The 12,332-nt window shown below is 41.1% G+C and overlaps 1 protein-coding gene across 1 annotated transcript in view; it reads right to left on the bottom strand.

Moving 5' to 3' along the window:
• The window catches only part of samd11 (sterile alpha motif domain containing 11), a 96,358-nt gene that overhangs the window by 56,404 nt on the left and 27,622 nt on the right, over nt 1-12,332 (bottom strand). Inside the window, exon 3 of the mRNA XM_033629520.2 lies at nt 872-963. The gene's annotated coding sequence lies outside the window, so the exon portion shown is untranslated. The remainder of the gene's footprint in view (nt 1-871; nt 964-12,332) is intronic.

Raw genomic sequence — 12,332 nt, 5'->3', positions numbered from 1 at the left:
AGGGGGGGACTGCGAGGGACGGCGCTTCACTGTCTAAAATGGAGGCACCATCATTACACTGAGCATGAGGAAGTGAACTGTCATTTACACCCATGCAGCTGAATCTAAAACTCGTTTTAAGAGTCGTGTCTTCTTATGTACAACTTAAAAATACACCCATACACCGAGCTGAGAGTTTTACACTCCAACAACACTTTACCCCCATGACAATAAATCTATGAATATCTTAAAGCCCAGTAATACCAGATATAAATCAGACTTTTAGTTTCTACATGTGTACAATTCCACCAAAACACACATTTTTAAGCCAAAACAGTTGCAGCTTAAAATCAGATCTTCACATCTGAACATACACATCAAGGTGGTCAGGATCACAGAGGTCAGTGGCCAGCAGATCTACCCATGACATCAGCCACAGGTCTACACACTGTGTGTTTTATCTTCTCCTTGTGTGTCTAAATTTAACCACCTTTTTGTTATAGTCCACCTACGGTGACACCACCTTGACCTTTCTACCACAACTTTCTCTCACCTGCTGCGGCCACCTCAGCGAGCCTAACACTGCTCAGCAGTGTGTGCAGAGCTGTCAGAGATATAACCTGAAAAAGCTGTTAAGTCTTTTCTGTCTTTCTTTAGAAGTACAGATGAGCACTGTGAAACCTGTTCATAACAATGCGTAGCATGTTTATTACAGAAATTAGGTGTGATGCTGTATGCTTACAAGAAGTTTCACTTTGAAATGGCAAAATGTTGGATCAGTGGAGGTGTGCGTCACACTCTTGACACCTGGGTGTGAGTCGTAAAGTTATTTTCAGGAATGAAGTATGGGGGCGCCCCATGGCTCACCATGTATGAGAGACTGAGTCCTTACCACAGCAGCCTGGGTTTGCTTCCAGCCTGTGGCCCTTTGCTGCGTGTCGTTCCTTTTCTCTCTAGACCCTTTCCTGTCTATCTTCAACCGACCTGTCAAAAAAAGGCGAGGAAAAAAAAGAAATTAACTTTGAGTAACATTTAAGCTCAACTTTAATCAAAGCTTTGGTTGATTAACAAGTCCTGATCTTAATGCTAACAAAAAGCTAATGTTTGTCATTGTACCTTGTATTTTGATTTAATTTTGGGATGCAAGCAGGTGTAGACATCAAACATGTCTAAAGAACATATAAATATGTGCAATAGTTGATGCAAGCTTGTCTCTTTAACCGAGGTAAAACCTCCTCAGCCTAGAACCGCATTTTCTGAGAGCACTTTCTCTGCACGCTGTCTGCAGGGCATGTTCCCCTGAGCTCCTGGAGCTCGTAAGCAGGACCACATCTGACCCCCATCAGTGGAGAACCACCCAGGTGGATCCACCACCAACACATGGAATAGCCATTCCAGCAGCAGAGGTGGGGTCCAAAGCGCCGTGTGTCGGGGGCCTATAAATCAGGCCAAACTGCCTCTGACACACACAGGAAGGAGGCACGCCACACCACAGGCGGAAGCGGTGCACGGGAAGGCCAGAGACCACAGCCTGGCCAGAGCTGGTATAATGCCTACAGCCAGGACCAGGCGGGCAAACACACACGGCAGACATTTACAAAAACACACGCCAGCTACCTCACCAAAGACAGTGACGGGCCGTAGATTGACAATTTTCCTTTTGGAACTGAGGAGCTGTGATGTCTGAGGGGAACGTAATGGAATTAGTGGGTTTGTGGACCAGGAAGAGACAAAAACAGATTTTACGCTTCAGGCTAAACAAAAAAAGGTGACCTGAAATCACTTATCCAAAACCCAAAAGCTGCCTTGAACGTTAGCACTGTCTGAAAAATGAAATTGAAAGGCAACATTTTTCAACAAAACAATAATGTCACTTCCCACGTGTTGGTGAGTACACTGAGCAGAAGCAGTGACATAAATCATGAGCTGCTGACATTTATGGCATCTGTTTACAAAGCCGTTTCTAGGAAGTGGAACCCTACATTTCAGATGAGAAGCTCTTTGATTCTCTCTTTATCAAACCAGCCCTCACCGCATTGAAATGTCTCGATGGAAACCTCGTCGATGCATGCGTTGGCGCTGCAGGTTGCACCATTGGGAGAGCCCTGATGAAACCAGTCATAAAGGGGACACCCGTGCCCACTCCTACGCCCACTCCCCGTCCCTGATAATGACTCATTCTGGATGGCTCATCATGGAGGGGTTCCCCAAACTTGTACAGTGACGACACTTCAACTTTCACATTTTCAAACATCGATTCGCTGTAAGCTGAGTAGATTTTTCCACTGGCCTTTGTGTCTCTTTTATAAAAATGTTTGATGTGATGGGGAAACCTCGTTTAACCTTTCTACTTCAACCTTTCAGAACTTCTTGCTTCCTCTAATACACAGCAGCAGAGTCCTGTGTATTTAAAAAGAAATAAACGACTAACCACAGAGCCACCCACACCTCCTCTTACTCCCCATGAATTTACAATGAATTTGGAAATATCAGTGCATAACTATATTACAGTAAACGGCTAACATGCTATGTCATAGTCAGTTACTTCTGATTGCTAATGTGTTCTTACATGGCACAACTGAAAGAGGTTTTAAATCTAGTCTAACATTTCAGACGCATGTAGAGCAGAGAAATAACCCTGCAAGCATGGATTGTGAATCCAGCTATAACCATTTATTAGTAATGTTTAACATGATATGCCTTTTTAATAGAACAGGTGTGGGTTCAGATTTAACAGCAAAACTGGAGGAGTATCTAAAGGGAAAATGTGAGCCCGTTACTCAAAATGCAAAACTACGACCTACTCTCGACAGAGCCTCTGGTGTCTCCTCTTATAGTTTCTCTTTCTCTTAGTTAATGTACTTTCAAGTGTGATTAATCTAGTGAGTCTACAAAACTAACACCAAGACTATCAACATTTAAAATCAGCAAACATTTTCTGCCTTATTAGCATCTGCAGATTTAAAGATTTCATGAAAATCCACTGGAAGAAAACAAATCTATCAAGTAACAAGATAAAAATTGATCAGTTTTAAGTTTATAGGATGGGGTTTTTTAGGGTGGAACAGTTAATCAGTATTGAGAGCCATAAGATGGTTCCTTTCAATGTGTTATTAGGTATAGATTTTGAAGGAAACAGGGGACACGTCCCCCTCAACATTTAGAACAGCAGTGAAAACATGGAAGTAGCAGAAGACTTACTTTGACTAAGGTAAAGACATTTACACCATAAATGGATACGAGAAAGGCACAGTTTTGTGCACAAAAAATCATCAAAATGCAGGAAATCAAATGTTTAAGACTCAAAATGTTGTGGTAAAGGATCACCCAATGGACTAACTGTGTAATTATTTCAGCAGCAGTTGTGATACATTTGTACTTTCAACCAATGTTTCCCTAGTTTGAGGTTTCACCTAAAAAAAGCTGTCTGAACTTAATATACAATCCCACAATCCTGCCCAGTTCACTCCTGGTTCAGAGATCAGTCTGCAAACTATAAAGAATGTTTACTGAAAACGTGGAGTACGGTTCCTGTGCCATGTAATAAGCCTGAAATTCTGTCCATCCTCAAAATGCATTTCCCGTCCATTCCCTTCCCCTCATCGTCCGATGGGAACCCCCCTAACGCGGCCCCCGCCTCTGCGCCGTTGTTGGCAGCGGCCCCGGAGCCGCAGCGCTGCCGGCGGGGGAGAGAGGTAATAAATAACCCGGGGAGAGGAGCGGAGACCGCCGGGCGGTGCACAGTCTGACCTGACAAATACTCACTGGAAAACCATCAGAGAGCGAGAGCCCACCCCTAGCGCTTGGAGCCAGCCTTTCAGACATGAGCTGCAAAATATATAGGCCTGCCCCTACTGGAAAAAAAGAAAGGAAGACAGACAGAAGCGTCTCCGTCTCTCCCCCCATCCACATCCAGACACCGCCGGAGACAAGGCGAGAGTAATTAACTATTTAAAGCAGAGGATTCTTTAGAAAGCCTACGCACTGTGTTTGTCCGAATCTCCCCATAGAAATATAAGAGATGATAAAGACACTGAAGGAAGTTAAAGGGTAAAAAGGCAACTTTTGCTGAGGTGTTCAGTCAAATACTGGAGATTAAAGCTGATAACTGTAAATTTAACCCACCAGTTACACTTCTGTGGACTTTAAAGGAGCATAGAAAACATCCAAACAGGTTTCCTGTATTTGGTCACCTGCTCAGCAATTAAAATCCTCAATTTCAAATCAGTGCTTGAGGAGTTTACCCAGATTAGAAATTAGCATCATTTTCTCACCTTCATCCAGTATTGGTATCTTATCTGGTTATCTGATTCAGCTCACTCTGCTATGTTCACTTCAAAGATTCCTCACTGACTATGTATTTAACTTTTTTCCTAAAATAATCCGTTGCACCACATGAAATGCAATTCAATATGTACAACAGTAGGTGAACGCATTAACATTGGTACACCCAACTTTAGTAGAAGCCTACGTTCAGTCTTGCTAGTCAAAGCTGTCATGTTCAGTGCAGTATAAAACTATCCTTTACATTACGAACACTGCAAATAAGGTTAATCACTCAGCAGCATATTATCTACAAAAGAGTTGTCAGATTATAACAAGGAAGTAACATACTGTGAATCATGTCTGAGCTGACAATGGCACAGTCACCAGTGAGGGGAGCTCCACAGATTAAAGCTACTGATTCAGTCAGTGATAACAGTGTTTCAATAAAGTCAGTGCATTTAAAGCAGTGGTTCCCAACTGGTCCAGCCACAGGGTTGATTTTTTTCCTTAGTCATTAGTTAAAAGTCCACACTGTTTGATACATTCAGCATCATACTTGCATTCGGCCATGTTGTCTAGCTAGTTTGCTGTCCCTGTTGAGTAGCTGTCCGTTAGTCACTCACGCTACAGCAGGAAACCAGTGACTTAAAGGAACACCTCACATGCAAAATGGCCATTTGTATAACAAGTACTTACAGTGTTTTACCTTGAATTTGTGAAGAAAAATTTTCTCTCAGGCCTCCACAATAAACAGAGAATCCAAAAAGGGCGAGCATTCTTGATGAATTCAAGTAAAGGGGGAGACACTTTGAACAACAGCAATACTAAATCATAACAGCTGTTTACAAACTCTCACACAACTTGTGAAGTATAATCCAAGTCTCATTTATCCAGTCGTATGCTCAGTACACATGTATTTTTTTTTTCTAAAAAAAAAATAAAAAATTTAATCCACTTAATACAAACAGTCTTAGGCACAGCTGAGTAGCGTACCTAGACAAGCGTGTGTGGTTGAACTCTGCGAAACTCTGCACAGCGACACTCAGGGTGCACTAGACAGAAGTGTTTTTGTCTAGTGTTTTAGTGAAAATGCATGTGTTTGGGAAGTACTGAGCATACGACTGGATAAATGAGACTTGGATTATACTGCACGAGTTGTGTGAGAGTTTTTAAACGGATGTTTTGATATAGATTTGCTGTTGTTAAATGTCGACCCTGTTTACTCAAATTCATCAAGAGTGTTCGCCTTTTGGATTCTCTGTTTACTTGTGGAGGCATGTGAGAAAAAGCTTCCTTCACAAATTCAAGGTAATACATGGTGAGTAATTTATAGACAAATTTTACAGTATAAGTATTCTTTAAGATTCACTAAGATTAATTTGTATGTGTACTGAATAACTAGTGGTATCGAGCCATGCCAACTGGTTGACTTGATCAGGTTTTGAGATATCCATTTCTGATATGTCTATCGCCACCTGAATGGCGAGAAATGGAATTTCATTTGTGATGCTCACAGGATTGAAAGATTAAAGTCAATATTTAACTTACACTATGGTTAAGGTAGGTTAGAGTTACGCAACTAAAACACTTATACTGTGTCTCAATTTTGACACTTCTGTGTAGTACAGTGGGCATTATTTACGTTTGAGTGTGTGAATTTTGACAGGGTAGTGTTGTCACAAATCGAACATGGCTGTTGTATCGGAAATGACAGTCGCAACATTTGACCACTTCTTCTCCTACACTGTAATGGCAAATTGTGACCAGAAGGAGCATTACCACCAACATTTAACCATGATTGTTGCCCGCCCAAACCATTTTGCCGTCTTGTTCCGTCTTGTTTGCTTGTTCAGCAGAGCAACTGCAACAACTTCCTCAGCCACCATTTTCACAAGTTTGGTGGTCCCTTTCTAGGCCCGGGAAATATATCGATATTATATATTGGGACGTGAGACTAGATATCATCTTAGATTTTGTATATCGTAATACTGTAAGTGTTGTCTTCTCCTGATTTTAAAGGCTGTATTAAAGTGATGTAATTTTCTGAACTTACCAGACTGTTCTGCTATTTACCTTAACTAGCATTATATCTACATTACTGACAATTACTTATGGAAATCCTCATTGTGTAAATATTTTTTATTTTTTCTTTTCCGCTACGTAGTCAAGATGGCAGCCATTGAGGACAAGTGACGAGCTTTCCACATTCAACTTTATGACACCATCTGTGTACTCACAGTGCACTGCATTTTGCCATACTTATCAATGTGAACACACTTATGCACTCAACGTAGCAAATGTAAGTATGGAAGAAAGCAAACTGAGACATAACACTAGTTAAGTTTAGGGGAAAATTGTGTCTAACAGTTCTACAAAAAAGTGAAGAGGAATTGCAGGTCTGTGACACAGACTGTGTTCTCCTGAATGAAACGGACATGCTACACCTTTTTCCACCACCCAGACTTCCACAACCTTACTCCTGCCTCACTTCATAAAGGGCACATGCCTTCCTGTCACGTACATAATGTACCCAATATCTGGGCCATGATGAAGATGTCACATTGCTAACTTACACATCACAGTGAATCACCTTCATGATTCACAGTTCACCATTTCATCTTTCTCTGTTCTTTATACCACTTCTCATTTCTGCACTCTGATAAAATCAGCATAGAAAAAGCTAAACGCCTCAGCGCATAAGATCAACCTGTTGAGTCATTAACATTCGTTAAATCTATTAGCTCCCCTGCTACTTTTTGCTGACTCATTCTCATTTCATCCAGACACAATACTTCACAGGGGTCCTGGGGGGAATTTAGCTCTCCTAAGTTGGAATTTGTGGAATTTAATATCACAAAATGTTTCAGGGGATACAGTCGCTGGGCTTTGAGCGTACCATGTTAGCAGACATGGAGAAACATCATACATTAGACGGGGGGAAAATGTGGATCAGAGTGCTGAATTTCTGACAAGAGTCTTTGGAAAGCACTAAATTTGGCATTTCAATACCCTCCATCTGGTGGTAGCGCTAAACACCACATCATATTTCAAAACTTTTTTATGTTCAGTGTGTGTGTCTAATTGCTCACCAGGCGGTGTTTTTTGGCCACTGTGTGCCGGCTCTAAACACCAGCAACCGCACCAGCCCCCTTTTTCAATAAGGTTTAAGTTAAATTTCCCCTTCGTGTTAAGTTTCAAAACATTTTTAACAGTGTATGGCCCTGGAAGCACAAAAAGACCTTGGTGCTATTTTTGTGGTATAACCTAGGCCTTAAGCTAAATCTTCGCTCAAGCACTCTTCCAAAAATTTCCCCCAAATCTGTTTTAAAACTGAACTAGTGTGGGACCAACACAGTCCTCTAACTCCAGAATTTCAGAGTTGGCAAGCAGGCAGAGTAACATTAGACCCTGGGGGGGGGGGGGTTTGCTGAGGGGGGGGGTTTATGCTGTCGTGCCGGCGCCCTTGGCCTCCCCCGGCGGATCTGGGGGGTCAGGCGGCTGTCTGTGATCCCACACAGCGGCTCTTCCACATGGGATTTATTTTCTTGCTGGATGGGCAGGCAGGCGGCCCAAGAGGATTCTCATTTTAGACCAGCGTCTGTAGCTGTCAACGCCAGCCGACAGAGGCGAGCGGACACCCGACCCTGAGTATCCTCCCTCAACACTCCCCTTTGGATTCCCTCCCCTCCTTCTTCTATTCCCTGTTCACACACAAACACACAGCACACGGACAGTGCACACACACCGAGAGAAAATAATGGTTTTGCAGCCTCTCATTTTGTTTAAAATGAAAACTTTCACTCACATTATGATGAAGCTGAAAATTATAAAATTAAAAATCCTACACAATTGTTTATTCAGCTTTCACTTCAGGAGTCCTTATCTTTGATTATAAAGCACTGTGGTGAACTCAAAGCCTCAACAAGCAATGAGCCAGGTCTATCTAGCAAAAAATGCACAGCGTCTCCCCTTCCTCCCCAGCGCCGTTAATAATTTGTGCAGTAAAAGATAGCGTGCCTCTCTGAGTTTGTGGGAGTTATTGGCACAGTATTCCCCACCATATTTGTGCGAGGCAGTGATAGGAACATAAATTATTTCTTATCTCTTCCGCAATCCATTTTTCAAAGGGCTCACTCTGTGTTTGAAGGGTAGCAGCACCAGCAGCCAAAGCCCAGATAGTAGGCTACATTAGCCTTCAGGAGATCCGACTTAGTGATTTCAAACAATGCAATAAGAACAGAACTCATTGATATGGGCAGTGCCATATATGGCCATAATTTAATACCAAATTAGGCTCCTGGAATCCGACAAAAGATCAAAACAATGGCCAGCATTACCACCATTACAAAGGCAGACATTGTTGTGGGGTTATTTTGTTAAATGCATATCAGTATAATTGAGGATCTAAGTGGAAAGGCCTCAGATGTTAAGTGATGTTTAAGAAATTTGACGATATTTAGTGGTGGACCAAAGTGGACACAGTGTGTACCAAAGTGTTTGAAAGAATTTTTAAAGTATCACTGCATTATGTTTTTTGTTTTAGAAAAACAGGACAAAAAAGCTGATAAAAGAAAATATTCCTTCGATAAGAAATGTTAATTTAGCTGTGTTCTGTCCGCTGAACTGCAAAATTATCAGCGTTAGTACCCACCAATCTAAACAGAAATAAGAAGTCTACAAGCACACTGATGCCTTTAGAAAATAGCACAAGATTCAGCCCTTGGAATTGTGCTGTGTTGAAAGCACAGGCAGAGTCCCTGTAAATCACAAGCCACTTCTCCATAACAAGGCCCCTTTGGTGCTCACCAGAGGTCAAGAGTGTTTCTTTCTGTTGAAAATATGCAAAAAAAAAAAAAAGTTTGAGGGGAATTAAAAAGTTGCATAGTGACTTGGTCTGGTCGGCCCTGTGAATACTGTTATGTATCTGGACTTTCAAACCACACTCTTTTTTGGAAACTCTTCACAAGCAGTGTCGGCCACTACTCTCAGAAATTTAGATATATTCCACAGCTCAGGATGATCTGCAGAGACAAAATGACAAATGATAAATATCAAACCCTCCTCTGCAAAGCATTAATGTCTGCTTGCAAAGAATAAACCCTAGCTCTTCCAGCTAGTATTGATTTTTTTTTCCCTGTGTGATGTGAAACCAGCAATCAGCACTGCGGTTCGAAATAGCCCTGAAACTGGAGCCGAGACGTCGATGAGTCGCCAACACATTTCAATTAGCGAGCCGCCCTGGCCGATCTCTCCCCCGGGGCACAAAGCACAGAGGGTCGGGCACGCCCAGCCTAAGTCCACATATGGTCCTGTGTTGGCTCAAATGAATCTGATAAGACACCGAGGGAGAATTTATACATGTCCCAGCCAACTATTTGTCTTTTTCTACATCTTTTCCATTAAGTGCAAAACACAAACTCATGTACTCACAGGTCAAACCAACCTCAGCCTCTAAAGAGTGTGGTTTTTTTGACACTGGTTGTTTCCGGAGGAGGGAAACAGACGGAGCAGCGGGACAAGACTTCACTGCCGCAATATGAACCAGTAGCTGCTTATATCACATGACTCTGCGATGTAAAATAACGGTCTGTCAACTGTTTAACTTTTATTTATTTTAACAGGCCATCCAGAAAATGGTTTTCACTTATAGTGTGCCCACGGCGATACCATCTAACGCCTAGAGGAGGAGGGACTATTCACAGCTTAATGTTCTGTACTTGTGCAGTTTCTCAGTGTCAGCTACTTTTGTTAAACACTTTCTTTTGCTTCTCCTTGAGTATTTTTCTTAAGAATTTTGTTTATTTTTTGGGTGTAGGAGTACTGAGTTTAAGGACATCTCACTTTTGCAGTGTTGAATTTAGCTTTATTTGTGCATTAAAATGGATAGTATAATACATGTCTGCACACTTGGAAAAGGTAAGCATGTTTAAAGTCCTAGTGAAACAGAAGTTAGAGGGACTTCTATAGAGTGCCGAAGTCACGCCCCTTCCAGTAGAGCTCATGGGACCTTAGATCGGAAAAAATATGAATGGCAGTGAATGAGGAGAGAAATATTATCTTTTGGTCCTGTTTGAGTTGCGACATGAAATCTAAATATGTTGTTAATGAATTTAAAACATACATTTTAAGCTCAAGAAAGTCATACTTTGTGGTAAAACTGTTGAGATATAAGCTTTTTAATTAGAAAGACTCAACAGTACACAGGAGGAGGTCGCGTATGTGACGTCATAGCTTTCGCTCGCTTCCTGCAGCTTGGCCTCTCCGCTGAAATTCCACTGTTTTATGATTAATCGATTTATGATTGAAGATGTCTGTGTGTTTTGTTCCAGGTTGCAGTCACTCCAAGCTGCAGGAAGCAAGCGAAAGCTATGACGTCACATACACGACCTCCTCCTGTGTAGTTTTTCTAATTACGTTTTTTTCAAAAGCTTATATCTCAACAGTTTTACCACAAAGTATGACTTTCTTGAGCTTAAAATTTATGTTTTAAATTCATTAACAACATATTTAGATTTCATGTCACATCTCAAACGGGACCAAAAGATAATATTTCTCTCCTCATTCACTGCCATTCATATTTTTTCCGATCTAAGGTCCCATGAGCTCTACTGGAAAGGGCGTGACTTCGGCACTCTATACTGTGATGTATTTCCCAGTGAAATGGAATACTTGATCAGTGTAGAGTTACAAGAGGGATTTAAATCAAACCCTTTGCATATGATTGGACCGCTAAAAAGTGGGCAGGTTAAGAGCTTAGTGGACTTACAGTGGACTTCTGCTTGGAGCCAGCCAGTGGCTTTATACACACCTCCATCAGTGTTAAATCAGAAGGACGAGGTAGAGATGAAGGAAATTAATAAATTTGATAATTTAATGAACAAATTAGCCTTCACCCGATGAAAACAAAGGTTTGATTGTTGAAAAGTGGGCGTGTCATAACAGTGAGGCCCTGATAATATAACGCCAACAGGAAAGTAGTATCCATCAATAAGACAGAGACAAAGCACATCATATGATCCATGTAACATACGTTGCTGAAGCAGTGCACTCTAAATGCCTCGCGCATTATCTTGGAGCTGTCACAGACACCACTTTACTCAAACAAATAAATTCTAGCCTGTGGCACGTAACCATTGCATTTTGGGGAAACGGAGACACAATGATGTACTATGTCGTTGCTAGCTAGCTAACTAGCTCCGTGCAGCTAAAAGTTGCAGATTGATTGATGGGCGAATGTCGTAATTAGTTGTTGAAATTGGTTGGTATGTGCTTAGGTAAGCACAAGTCATTTTTTGTTTTATAGAAAGAAAACATGACTGGATTTTGATAGAAGAATACAAAGAAATAATTATAATAATACTGACTTTATTAAGGACACAGAGAAGGGTCCATAGTGTACGACATAAAAACAGACGATTGTCTATGTACAAAAATATTATATAATAAATACAAATAGATTTTTATGCATATATTATAAAACATTTGCAGAAAAATCCAGGGATGTGATCTTAAAGAGGTAAAAAGGCATTTTTTTATTTCATCTCAACTTCAATGATTTTTACAGAAAAGTAAAAATGGGTTTCAGTAGTTTCATTGTTGTTCAGCCTTCAGGAAATCAAAATTATGATGTTCAATCTTACACCTTTTTTGGTACTGACCAAAATGTGTCACAGCACAGAGTGGCAAAAACTGTCAAGTACTGAAAACTGATACGGAACATGTGGTCAGGTTCATAATCTTGTTTACATCAAAATTTTAATTGGTTAAAGTCCTCGTACAGCTTGTGTGTAGACGTTAGAGAACTCTGACTTCTGTTGTTTAACAGGCTGGTTCTGTGGGAAAACAAAGTAAGATATTGAAAAAATATATATCTGCAGTAGTATCGAAAATTTCAAATGATACAGTCCTAAAAGTAACACGAGATAACTGGATGAAAAATGTTTTGTGTGTTTGTCTTGCTCTCTTCTCTCACTCGTAGCCATGGTGCTTCATTCTCTGACAGCTCTCATCAACAACAGCAGACTGGTGCTGGCGTTGTGTGTGTGTGTGTGTGTGTGTGTGTGTGTGTGTGTGTGTGTGTGTGTGTG

This window comes from Epinephelus lanceolatus, chromosome 8 (genome assembly GCF_041903045.1).
Source record: "Epinephelus lanceolatus isolate andai-2023 chromosome 8, ASM4190304v1, whole genome shotgun sequence".
NCBI classification, from domain to species: Eukaryota; Metazoa; Chordata; class Actinopteri; order Perciformes; family Serranidae; genus Epinephelus; species Epinephelus lanceolatus.
Note: the sequence above shows the minus strand (reverse complement) of the source record. Positions and strands in the feature narration are given on the sequence as shown.